This window comes from Gopherus flavomarginatus, chromosome 5 (assembly GCF_025201925.1).
Source record: "Gopherus flavomarginatus isolate rGopFla2 chromosome 5, rGopFla2.mat.asm, whole genome shotgun sequence".
Classification (NCBI taxonomy): Eukaryota; Metazoa; Chordata; order Testudines; family Testudinidae; genus Gopherus; species Gopherus flavomarginatus.
Genome location: NC_066621.1, coordinates 2,090,826 through 2,104,625, shown reverse-complemented (window position 1 = coordinate 2,104,625; position 13,800 = coordinate 2,090,826). Strand labels below are relative to the sequence as shown.

The following is a 13,800-nucleotide window of genomic DNA, read 5'->3' as shown; positions in this document are numbered from 1 at the left end:
ATGGAGCCAGCTGGGTTTGGCCAAGACAGGACCAGGAGAGGCTGGATCATGGGGCATCTCTGCTCCTTCCTGGCAACGAGCCTGGTGCAGGGTGAGGGTGGGGTGGAGTGGAGATGGGAGACAGGGACCTTTTTTTCTTTTTCTTTCTTTCCCACTGAGTGCCAGAATGAAGACAGGATGTGTTAAAGTTTTACCGAGATGGCTTGTGTTAATTTATTTAATTGGCCACTTTTATATTTGTGACTTTGTCCCCAGTCCCATGATATCTTTAACTGAGCCTCCATGGTAGCCTGAACCCCCAGTAATCCCAGACCTGCCTGCCCTTTATTCACTCCCTAAGCACTTGCAACATAGACTTCCCCAAACTCTCCCAGCCACATGCTGGCAGGGACATTATGCCTATGTCCGACCATGCACACTGAAAGGGCCTCGTGGGGTCTCTGAGGCTCAGCTGATTGTCAAATTATTGTGAGATGTTTATGTGGGGAATGAGTTTAGAGCTAAGTGACATAGGATGTTGTGTTCCAGATCTGATGGGGCGTCTGAAAACTGGACGCCCATGGAGACAGTCTCTGGGCACTGTCAGTTTGAGGTGCAGGCTGGAGATTCACAAAGGCAAATGAACCTGCAGAGAGTGGGGGGTGAGGTCTCAGGAATGGTAGATACCAGCTTTATGGGCTAGATAAGGGCTGGAAGAACTAACCACTGAGTGGGTAAAACCCTATCAGACAGGACAGCACCTTGCTAACAGGTACAGGCACAAGACTGTGTTTTTCTTCTACCTGTAACCTCATGTTTCCACATCCTGGCATTGCCTTTAGTTTGTCTCTCTCCCTCACCCTATGTTAAAACAACTTCACTCTGGTTTTACTGTAGACAGGTCTGTGACATACCCAGGGCACAATCCAGACCAATGAGTAGCTGTGTCACCCTTGCCCTGTAACCTGGGGTGCCCATTACGATGCCTTGCTGCTGTAGCCTCCAGTCTAGACTGCTCACAATCAGCCTCCAACTTGCAGGTCACTCCCAGCTAGATCTGTGTGTGGGCTGCAGCCACCCAGCCACACCCGGGCTCTTACCAGCCTTAAAGAGTCCCATAGGGTGATCCCAACATACCCCCAGCCACAGATTTCCCCCAGAAATGTATGTTCTGGGCTGCCCAGCCCTCTCCTGGAAAGTGCAAATATACTAAGTCTGTTATACCTTTAAGGGAATACTATGCTGTGACTGCGTGCACCAGACCCTGCGGAAGGCCTCGCAGTCCTACCCCCACCCCACCCCAGGGATGGGCAGTAGAGGTGAATCTATGGGTGGGGAGACATTGGTTGGGGAGGGAAGACAGGATAGAGGTTATGTGCCAGGCCACCAGGATCCAGGACTCCTGGGTTCTAACTCTGGGTGTGGGAGAGGAGTGGCATCTAATGGGTTTGAGCAGGGGGGGCTGAGAGCCAGGACTCCTGGGTTCTATTCACTGTGCTCCCCACCTTTCTCCTCAGCTTGTGAGAAGTCAATGGGATCTCCCCGCACTGTGGGGGATAATGATGCCGAGAATGGGTCCTGGCCCTGGCAGGTCAGCATCCGTGAAGGCAGCAACCACATCTGTGGAGGGTCCCTCATTGCTGAGAGCTGGGTGGTATCAGCAGCTCATTGCTTCGATGGGTGAGTAACCCAGGCGGGAGCCATCACTGTGCAGCTGTTCCCCAACTGCCACGTCCCAGAGGCAGCTGCTTCTCAGTGCCAGGTGAACCATCCCCTTGCAGAGTCACTGTACAGCCATTATCGAGCTGTTCCACCCCAGAGATGGCTGCATCTCATTGCCAGGTGAGCCATCCCTGTGTGGTGTTATGGGCTGCTGTTCCCCAGCTGCCCTGCCCCAGAGGCAGCTGCATCTCAGCCTCAGGCTAACCATCCCCATCAGTTGTGCAGCTGGTACCCAATGGCCCCACCTCAGAATTGGCTGCATCTGATTACTGGGTGAACTGCCTTTATATGCCTCTTGTATCTTGCAAGGACAAGTCTGCCTATCATGGGAACCTAGGGGAATATCAGCTCCTGAACCCCTCTGAAAGTCTGGTTCTCTTCCCATCAAGGAGATTTACTGCCACCCAAGCTACACTGATATCGGGTCCAGCGGTGACATCGCGCTGGTGGAGCTGGAAACCCCTGTGAGCTTCAACGAAGTTATCCACCCCATCTGCCTTCCGGCCTCCTCTGTGGAGTTCCCCGTGGGCATGGAGTGCTGGGTGACCGGCTGGGGTGACACTCAGTACGGAGGTGAGGGGGTGAATGAGGGGCTGTTGGGAAATGGTAGGACTTTGGGGGTTAATGGGGGAGGAGGTTCTAGGGTCCCCCAGATGGTGACTGGAAAACAGCTATGGGGCATAATTCTACCATCCCCTTAACCTTAACCCCTAATCTACCCCTAATTCCTAATACTCACCTGAACCCTAACTCAATTTGAACTGTAACAATAACCCTAAATCAAAATTGAGCACAATGACCCGGATATAACCTAGACCCGAAGCAGAGCCCTAACCTCCACCCCAACCTAAAACTTAACTCTACATTTCATTTAAATGCTCACCCTACAGCTAAAGGTGAACCTGTATGCTAACCCTAATCTTTAACCTGAACCCTACTCTGTCCCTTAACCCTAACCACTCAATCTTAACACTTAACCATAAATCTGACCCTTAGACTCAACCGTAACCCTTAATTCTCACCCCACGCAACCTTAACCCAGTGGTGAGCTCCAACCGGTTCGCAGAAACCAGTTGTTAAATTTAGAAGCCTTTTTAGAACTGGTTGTTCCAGGCCATCAAGAATGAGAGGAGGGGTTGGATGGAGCAGCAAGGGGCAGTCAGGGGACAGGAAAGGGGAGTGGTGGTTCAGGGGTCCCGGAGGGGATGTGTCAAGGAACATGGGGGGGTTGGATGGGGCATGATCCCCTGGGGGGACATGACCCCCTAGTGAGGTGAGGAGAAGGGAACCTGTTAATATTTTGGCAGCTCATCACTGCCTTAACCCCCACCCGTAACCCTACCCCAACACTAAACCTACTCCTATCCTTCCCCCTGCCAATAACCCTTATTCTTAATATTAAGCTTAACAGTTATGATCACCCTACACTTAAAGATAAGACCATACTCTAAATCCCACCCCCACTCTAACCTTTATGGTCCCTAATGTAACCTTTAAATTTAACCCAACCCTTAACCCTGACTTCGAAACCTAACATAACCTTACCTCCAACATAATCCTTAAACCTATTAATCCTTAACTATTAACCATAAAACTTGACTGTTAACCTTAACCCTAAATCAAACTCTAACATTTTACCACAGATACACCCTTACCCATAACCCTATCCCTACTGTTAACAGCAATGCTAGCCCTAAATCAAAATCTATCATTGTACCCTGCTATAACGTCAATCATAACCATAAACCTAACCTTGCTGTTAACAGCATTGCTAACCATAAGTCAAAATCTAGCACTGTACCCCTGTTATACCCCTATCCCTAACCTTATTTTTAACTGCAACACCAACCATAAATCAAAATCTAGCATTATACTCCTGCTGTATTCTTAATCCTAACTGTAACCATAACCCTACTTTAACTGCAATGCTAATCTAAATAAAAAACCAGCTCTCTACCCGATATACCCTTAACCCTATACATATCCTTGACCCCAGCCCCAACCCTAAAAATTAACCCTCAATTTAATGTAAATGATCACCCTACTGCTAAAGATAAAACTATACACTAAGATAAAACTATACACTAATGCTTACTCCTAACCTTTAGCCTCAGTCTTATCTCTAGTCCTTAAATATAACCCTAACCACTAATCTTAACTTTTGATACTGAATCTAACCCTTAAACTCAACCCTACTGCTGAATTCTCACCCTAACACAACCTTAACCTCAAACAAGTGTTAGGGTAATCCTAACACTTACCCTACCAATAACCCTCTTTATTAAACTTCAAGTTAACAGTTATGCTCACCCTACAGCTGAAGATAACGCTCTGCCCTAACCCCAGTCCTAACCTTTATGGTCCCTGATCACATTTAGGCTTGGCAGAATTTGACTTTTTATAATTTAGATGGATGATATCAAAGTTTATTTTTAAGCATTTCCCTGCATTTTATCAATTTAAATGTTCACAGTTGTGGGAAATTATAAGGGGAGAGTCAGATAATAATAATTTAAGTCCAGTAGATGATGAGATTCAAAAAGTGAAAGCTTTATGACTGCTGCATAATTATCGGCAGCACGTGCTCTGGTAATGCAGGCACCTGCTGGTTTAGCAGCACTGTGAATACATGCTTTATGCAGCAATCATTATGACCTAAGTCCTTAAGGTGTGACTACAACAAGTTCTCAAGCTACACTTTTCTTACGTTGCCTATAGGTAAATTTCAGTGATTACCAGTGGAAACAGGGCCGGCTCCAAGCACCAGCTTAGCAAGCAGGTGCTTGGGGCGGCCACTCCAGAGAGGGGAGGCATGTTCAGCTGTTCGGTGGCAATTGGCGGAGGGTCCCTCACTCCCGGTGGGAGCGAAGGACCTCCCGCTGAATTGCCGCAGATAGCGGGTTTTTCTTTTTTGTCTGCTTGGGGTGGAAAACCCCTTGGAGCCAGCCCTGAGTGGAAATATTTTGTCTTCAGTTTGTGTGTGCCTGGTGAAATTGATATTTACCGATCAAAACTGAATCCTTCCAAACCTACCTAAATCAGACCTTTACATTGAACCCTGACCCTTAACTATAACCCTAACACAACCTTAACACTAACACTTTAACCCTTCTCTATTAACCATGAAACTTAACTCACCTTAACTCTAACACACACACTAAATCTTGCTGCACCCCCACCAATAACCCTCACCCTTGACCTATACGTTAACAGTTATGCTCACCCTACACCTGAAGATAACCTATACTTTACCCCCAACCCTAACCTTAACCCTAACCTTTAAAGTCCCTCATCTTGCATTGGGTGGGAGATAGTTTTAATGTTGTGCATCTTCCTGTGGCTGGATAATCTGTTAGCGTGTCTGTTCTGTGCATCGATCCATAGCAGGTGAGCCAATTAATAGCCAATTTCCACCATCATTCCTCTTCAGGCTTTGGACTCTCCTTTCACCTGTCCAGTTCCCACCCCTGCTTTATCCCTGTCATGCATTCAGTGTGACCCTGCGGTATCTTGGCAGATCCTGCTGTGGTGCGGCTTGCATGATTGTTGTATGCATGGATTTGCAGCCATCTAGTGTGCTGCTGGCATACGCCTCCGGTATTTCTACCTCTTGGATATTAGCCTCACTGATTCTGCGTTTGGAGAAAGCCTGAATTTGCTTTGCAAATTTCGCTCTGCAGATGTGCTCAGAGCTGTAGCGCTCTAGTGCAGAGGTTTTCAAACTTTTTTTCTGGCAACCCAGTCGAAGAAAATTGTTGATGCCCGTGACCCAATGGAGCTGGAGATGAGGGGTTTGGGGTGTGCGAGTGGCGGAGGGCTTGGGCAGAAGGTTGGGGTATGGGGGTGATGGCAGTGGAATGGGCTGAGAATGAGGGGTTCAGGGTGTGGGATAAGGCTCTGGGCTGGGCCAAGGAGTTGGAGTGTGGGAGGTGGTTAGGTCTCTGGACTGGGGGTGCAGGCTCTGAGGTAGGTCCTGGGATGAGGGGTTTGGGGTGGAAGAGGGGGTTCTGGGTTTGAGGGGAACTCAGGGCTGGGACAGGGGGTTGGGGTGCAGGAGGGGATCAGGGCTCTGGGCTGGGGGTGCAGACTCTGGGGTGGGGCTGGGCTGAGGGGTTTGGGGTACAGGAGGGGGCTATGGGTTTGGGGGGGCACAGAGTTGGGGTGCAGGTTTACCTTGGGCGGCTCTCGGTCGGCGGCGCAGCGGGGGTGCTAAAGCAGGCTTCTTGCCTATCCTGGCACCGCTTACTGCTCTGTGCCCCAGAAGCAGCCAGCAGCAGGTCTGGCTCCTAGGCAGACGTGTGCACGCAGCTCTCGCCCTCAGGCACCACCCCTTGTTCTCCCATTAGCTGGTTCCCGGGCAATGGGAGTATGGAGCTTGTGCTGGGGGTGGGAGCACCACATGAAGCCCCATGGCTCCCGCCACCTGGAGCTGGACCTGCTGCTGGCTGCTTCCAGGACGCAGCGCGGTGTCAGAACACATAGTGACAAGCCTGCCTTAGCCAGGCGGCACCGCTGACTGGACTTTTAATGGCCCGGTGGGCAGTGCTGACGAGAGCCGCTGTGACCCACTGCCTTCCATTCTGTGACCCAGTGCTGGGTCGTGACCCACAGTTTGGAAACCACTGGTCTAGCAAGTTGCTAGTGGAATATCCACTGTCATCCTTCTTTGTCTTTGCACTCTCCAATTTTCACGCCTAGGTTATAGTCCCTGATTTTGCCCTGGGTGAGAGTCTGTGGCCGCTTTGCGCATCCTGCTGTGGCCTGGGATTTTGCTGGTGCCAGGGCTCCATGCATGGATCTCTAGTGATGCCAGCATCCGGCGGTTTCATGCCTGAAGTGGGTCCCTCCACAGGTGGGGAGGTGGGAGCAACTGCGGCTGTGGCTTTGATCCTTTAGTAATAACAGATCGCTGGCTCATACCGAGTTCTGTCCATCCCATAGCTCTCCAAGCGCTTTACAAAGGAGGTTGGAATCATTATCCCCATTTTACAGATGTGGAAACTGAGGCACATTCCATGAGAGCACTGTGGGAATGTGGGAAGTTGGGCTGACCCACAGCTTGTGTCCCGTGGGAACCTGTGGAAGTGTGAGGGTCAAGGGCTCCCCCTGCTGGTCAGCACAGAGCAGTGCTGGTGCCACAGTCCCATCAGTGCCTGGGGATGAGCTGTCCAGCAATGCTCCGTGGTTCGATCTCTGCAGCTGTGCAACGGCTTGTCTCCATGGGGGTGACTCGGCCCTGTTCGTCTGTCTGTCCTCAGGGAGCCTGACAGCCCCCAAAACCCTGCAAGAGGTGCAGGTTCCCCTGATAGACAGAGACACCTGCAACAGCCTCTTCAACACAGGCTCATACCCAGATGACCCTAAGGAAATTGATCCCATTAAGCAGCATAGGATCTGCGCAGGGTATCCACAAGGGGAGAAAGATGCATGTCAGGTGAGAGCCTGTATCCTACTCCCTGACTCGCTCCCCCACACCAGGCAATCCCAGATCAGAGCCAGTGCCCCCCAGAAGGGAACAGGCCCCGTGTCCCATTCCCAGCTCACCCTGAGCCAGCTGGTTCCCTGCCCTGGGGCTGGAGCTGGTGCCCCCTAGTGGGGAAAGCCCCCATATCCCATTCCCCACCCCCCAGCACTGGGACTGGCGCAGAGCTGGTGCCCCCTAGAGAACAAATCAGGAATTGACTCCATGGTTCTGCTGTCTGCAGGGTGACTCTGGGGGGCCCCTGGTCTGCGAATGGGACAGCGCGTGGCTCTTGGCTGGGATGGTGAGCTGGGGTGTGGAATGCACATGCCCCAACCGCCCGGGATCTACATCCTGCTGCCCCCCTACGCTGACTGGATCCAGGGCTACGTCTCCACTGTACCCTCCACTGAGCCTGGCATGTCCGTCATGCAGCCCAGCAGTGCCGGTGCTAGCCCGTTGGGGGCCCTAAGGAATATTTTGGGGGCCTCCCCCACCCACACTACACTAAAACAGGCAAAGCGGATAGGGGGCCCCCTTGAGCTGCTCGGGGCCCTAAGTCATTGCCTAGTCTGCTTGTGCCTAGTGCCGGCTCTGCCTGCCATGCTTCTCCTAGCTACAGCTGTCCCCGTGATCCTGAGATGCACCCCCCAGGCCCCAGCGCATCCCTCCAGGCCCCCATCAAAGCCCCCTCCAGATGGGGGTTCAGTTCATCACTGCCTCTGAAGGGTGCACAGCCCGGATCCCAGCTGGGCCTGTGCAAACACTGCTGATGGTAACGAGGGTGAAAAGGGCCCTGATTTCCTCCAGCAGGGGGAGCAGGAACATGCACACACGTGTGCATACATAGACAGAGCAGGGTCCATCCCTCCAGCAGGGGGGGCAGGGACATGCACACACGCACGTGTGCACACATAGACAGAGCAGGGTCCATCCCTCCAGCAGGGGGAGCAGGGACACACACACACGCATGCACACGCACGCAAGCAAGCACACAAGCAGTCAAGCCCTAGCCTCCCTCTCCCACTTGCTTCAATGGCAGATTGTGTCCTTACCCTTCCATTCTCCTCCCCTACCTCTTGGGCTCTTTGTCAGCCACTTCATAGGCTCCTTTGAGGCCTCTTTACCCTCCTCTTCTGGGTGCCAAAATCTCTCTCTGCTTTCAGGAAGGGGTTGTTATTTCCTTTTTCTTCACTCTCTTTAATTATCTTTCCTCAGCAGCTCCACTTCTCTGACCTGTTTTTCCCTTCCCATCTTCTCTGCCTCAGTTTCCCCACCACACACCTGGACACCCTCCAAGACACTGGCACTACATTGCCCTGCAGGGGGACCCCATCCTCATAGCCTCATTACCATGTGTGCTGCTGCATCAGCTGCTGCCCCATTGCCCCATCAAGCCTCTGATGCCATAAGCTTGTGCCTGGGAGCATGGAGGGTGGGGCCATCATGAACAGACCCTGGGTAAACCCATGGAGATAGGGGGACAAGGTGACTTAGCTCTGCAGTGCCCCCATCTGGCTGTGCTGAGAATTGCAGACAGTGACCAACCCAGTCCCCAAGATAATTTAAATCCCCCTCTATCCCTTAGGGGTCTGGGAGGATTTTGAACCCATAGCAGGGATTGTCTAAGAGCACAGCTACAAGGGATCATTGCAGTCCTCCAATCTAGCCTCATCCCTGGCACAGCCCAGATGGCCCAACCCAGGTCTCCCTCCCTCCAGCCCATATGTGATGAGCTAGCACATGACTCTTATAAAGGGTGTCATAATTATAGAGAGAAGGGTATCATAAAATCCCTCCTTGGCAGCTGTACAAAATCGCTTACCTGTAAGCGGTTAGGTAGGTCAATTAACCTAGCTGACCAGAAGGACCAATGAGAAAAGAAGATACTTTCAAATCTGCAGGTATGGGGGGGGGGAGGCTTTGTTTGTGTTCTCTCTTTGTTGGTCCCTCCCTGGATGGAGGGAGATGTCAGGCAGGTACCACATCTCCTGAAAATATACCTGGAATAATCCATCTAAAATCACAGCAATTGTAAGTAAAGTAAGGAAATGTGTTAGGTTATCTTTTGTTTTAGCTTGTGAATTTTCCTATGCTACAGAGGTTGTTTTCTTCTTGTTTTTGTAACTGTGAAGCTGAGCCAGAGGGAAATCCTCTGTGTTTTAAATCTGTTTATTACCCTGTAAAGTTACTTTCCATCCTGATTTTGCAGGTGTGATTCTTTTACTTTTTCTTTATAAATAAAGTTCTTCTTTTAAGAACCTGATTGATTTTCAGTGTCCGGAAGACAAAGGGTCTGGTTTGTGCTCATATTGCTAACCAATTTGTTGGTATATTATTCTCAAGCCTCCCCAGGAAAGGGGTAATGGGACCTGGGGGGATATTGATGCCAAGTGATCCTTCCCTGAAATTTTGTGTAAATCACTTGGTGGTGGCAGCAATACAATTCAAGGACAAGGAATGGTTTTGTGCCATGTGGAAGTTTTAACTTAAACTGGTAGAAATAAGCTTAGGGGGTCTTTCATGTGGGCCCCCACATCTGTGCCCCCCGAGTTCAGAGTGTGTGTGTGTGGGGACCCTGACAAAGGGAATCCTCCACCCAAGCCCTACCTGCTAGCTGAGCTAGTGTGTGTCTGTTACAAAGGGAACATACCACCCCATATCTGGTAGCTGTGAGGTCATAGGGGTCTAATCCGTTAATGGCTATTAGCCAGGCTGGGTAAGGAATGGTGCCCCTAGCCTCTGTTTGTCAGAGGGTGGAGCTGGATGGCAGGAGAGAGATCTTTGATCATTGCCTGTTAGGTTCACTCCCTCTGGGGCACCTGGCATTGGCCACTGTCGGTAGACAGATACTGGGCTGGATGGACCTTTGGTCTGACCCAGTACGGCCGTCCTTATGTTTTGAACCCCAGTTCGCCGAGGACCTGGGAACAATCACACTCCAGTCTTCCAGCAAGTAGCTTGCAGCGAGCGCTAGGACTGGGGGCCATGAACCCCGACGGAGGTACAAGCTCCGCCCCTGCGCTCTCTCAGCGAGTTCGCTACGGCGCCTGATTTGGCTGCGGCTCTGTGAACCTGACCTCCTGGTGTTCTTGGTAACAGACCCTTGATCCCTGCTTTCTCTCTAGATTTTCTGGCCTGGTTCCTCTGGCCCATGGCCAGTGCTAACCCCTAGGCTGCCCACAGCAGCTGGACTAGCATGGGTCACTTACAAAGAGAATCGAGGGGTTCCCCATCCAGCCCATATCTGATAGTTGAGCTGGCATGTGGTTTAGAAGGGGAATTGACTCTTAATTTCAATACTCCAAGTGACAGAGAATCGATGCACTTCCCCCACATAGGAATTTCCCCCAGAGATTAATGCTCCTAAGGTGTTAATCGAAATGGAAAGATTAAAAAGTGTGGAATGAAAAGCTCTCTGCCCGCACAATTTATCTGATGTGTGTATTGGGTTTCTCTGGAACTGATGGAGATGGGGGACCCCCTGTCGGGCTGGGCACTGCAGAGACACATAGGGAGAAACAATCCCTGGGTACCTGGGGAAAGAGAAGAGCCCAGGGGAGAAGGAGGTGTGAGGGGCAGAAGGGTGTGTGGGGATACACCCCTCAGAAATGTCCACCATCTGTACAGAGATCCCCATCTGGCACCAAGAAGAAGCCACCTCTGGGGCGAGCAGCTGGAGAACAGTTACACAGCAAGGCCTCACGGGAATGGCTCACCCAGCACTGGGATGGAGGAAGGGACTCAAAGTGGGGATGAGTGAATCGCAATTTGGCCCGGACACTGGGTTTCAAGCCCTGGCTCCTGGGAAAAGGGTCAGGGGATTTACAGCTATTTTATATCTTGAGAACAGGTTTTAAAAAACCAAAGACTGAAAAGGAAAGACCGTGCAGAAAGAAAGAGGTATCTTATACACAGATTTTGCAGATTCAACGGTGTTGGTTCAGACAGATCTGGTGGAATTGGTAGAGTCCCCCTACCCTGAAAGTATTTATAATACCACAATGGTGTTCTGGGAGTGGGAGTGAGATCTAGTGGTTAGAGCGAGAGAGGTTGCTGGGAGTCAGGACTCCTGGGTTCTATCCCCAGCTCAGGGAAGAGAGGTTTCCCACATGTTTGGAAGAGAAACTGAAAAAGAGACTTTTCCATCCCATCGAAATCCTAGGGCTAATTCTGGGAGGTGGAATGTGATGAGTCAAACTGTGGTAGGACCAGGACGCCTGGGTTCCCTTAGCAATGGATGGACACAGTTGCAGGGCACTTAAAAATAAATGTGTTATGTACCAAGGCAAAATAAATCAGCAAGCCAGCTTGTGAGAACATAAATTCATCCAGTCTTGGTGACAGAAAAGAGGTGACCACCACCACCACGTTCCAATCTATAACTCTAACCTCATGCTGACAGAGCTAGATTAGAGGGGGAGGGATAGCTCAGTATTTTGAGCATTAGCCTGCTAAATCTAGGGTTGTAAATTCAGTCCCTGAGGGAGCCATTTGGGGGACTAGGGTAAAAATCCAGGGACTGGTCCTGCTTTAAGCAGGGGGTTGGACTAGGTGACCTCCTGAGGTCCCTCCTAACCCTGGTATTCTATGGCCTGGTCCACACTACAGCATTAAATCAATTTAACGCTATACCCGTCCACACTACAAGGCCCTTTAAATCAATTTTAAGGGCTCTTAAAAATCGATTTCTGTACTCCACCCCAACGAGAGGAGTAACCCTAAAATTGATATTTCTATATCGATTTAGGGTTAGTGTGGATGGAAATCAAAGTTATTGGTCTCATTCTTTTACTGAGCTACCCAGAGTGCACCACTCCGGAAATCGATGGTAGCCTAGGACCATGGACGCACACCACTGAATTAATGTGCCCTAGTGTGGACGCGTAAAATCGATTTTATAAAACCAGTTTTATAAAACCAGTTTTAATAATTTCGATTTAATGCTATAGTGTAGACGTGGCCTTAGATTCTGGCCTTAACAGGACAGCACCTGAGGCAGTAGATCCAGCTGCAAAGTGTGTGCTTGGAGGTGGTGGGACTTGGTAAGTGGTAGGTTTGGCCTGGCTGTGTGTTGTTTGACAGTTCCTTTGTTCTCTGCGTACAGGCTGGGCTGTGGGACTCTGACTAAGCCCTGGGAGTTTTTATCAGCCCAACTGTTTGAAGTCTCTTGAGTGGCCAATCGCTCCCTGGAGATGAGGGCTGGAGCGAAGCAGGGCGACTTGCTAGGTGAACTCGAGAGGCAGCTCACAGGGGCGTTTGGAGCCGGGGTGAGAGAGGTTTCCTTCCAGGTGCAGCACTCTGTGTGATATCAAGGCGAACAGCAGTGGTGACCAGCAACAGACATGGCAGGTTCCCTTCCCTGCCTGAAGAGATTTCTCGTGCATTGGAGAAGATTCAGAGAAGAGGCATGACAATGACGGAAGGATTAGAAAACCTGCCTGAGAGTGATGAACTCAGAGAGCTCCGTCTATGTGGCTAAAGAAAGAGATGGTTATGGGGTCTCCTGGTCACTATCTATAAATACCTACACGGGGAACAAATATTTAATAATGGGCTCTTCAGTCGAGCAGCTCCAATGGCTGCAGGCTGAAGGGAGATGAAGGCAGCATGGAAAGAAAGTATAAATTTTTCACAGTCAGAGTAATTCACCATTGGAACAATTCACCAAGGGTCCTGGTGGATTCTCCACCCCATTGACAAGTTTTGCATCAAGACTGGCAGTTGTTCTGAAAGCTCTGCTCTGGGAGTTATTTGGGGGCAGGTCTCTGGCCTGTGTTATACAAGGGGTCAGATTAGCTGATCACAGGGGTGCCTTCTGACCTCAGAATCTATGAACCCCACAGGATAACCTTACCCCCACTGCAACCTGAGCTCTGCCAGGGCACTGTCCTTGGCCATTCAGCTGCTAACAAAAGAGGGAAATGAAAATCACTCTGGGCTTCCCCACAGTAACTCGGGAGTTGCACCTTTTTTATTTGGTTTTATAGGATGCCTGCGCTGGGGCAATTACAGGCGCAGCAGAATGGGAACGGTCACGCCCTACTCGCCTGTTGAATTTGGAAGCAGAGTTGTAACTAGGCATTGCAGTGCCCAGGGCGAACAAGCATAGTTGCGCCCCTGTAGCGAGGTGGTCACTCGCTCCTGCCCTGAAGGGCTTGAAGCCAGCCCTGGGAGAGGGCTGGGGCTGCGAGCTAAAGGCTCACTGACTGGGGAATCCGCTGCAGCTGGCCCTATAAAAGCCAGCGAAGCCAGGAGCTGACAGGACTCTCCCTCTAGCTCTTGAGGGAGATGGGCCTGGCTGCCTGGGAGCTGAGCAGGGTACCTAAGTGGAGCAGGGCTGGGGGAAAGCTGGGGGAGCTCCAGCCTGGAAACCCCCCAGGCTGCAGGCCTTGTTAAAGGCTGGGAGGGGTACTGGGGTTGCAGGGAGCAGCCCAAGGGTAGGCAGAGGCAGCAGCTCCAGCCTCCCCTTGCTGATGATGAGTGGCTGATACTGCAGCTTGCCAGTGAATGGGGGCTAGATGGTGACTGGCAGTAGCCAAAGACTGAGGCGAGGTGGGGATAGGAGGTTGGGGGTTCCCCGGGGAGGGGAGACCAAGTGAGACTGCGAGGTACTGCAGGGGGAAGCACCCCAGCCC

The 13,800-nt window shown here is 51.1% G+C and overlaps 1 pseudogene; it reads left to right on the top strand.

The window, feature by feature from the left end:
• Positions 1-10,122, top strand: LOC127051189 (prostasin-like; annotated as a pseudogene).
• Positions 10,123-13,800: the final 3,678 nt, after the last annotated feature.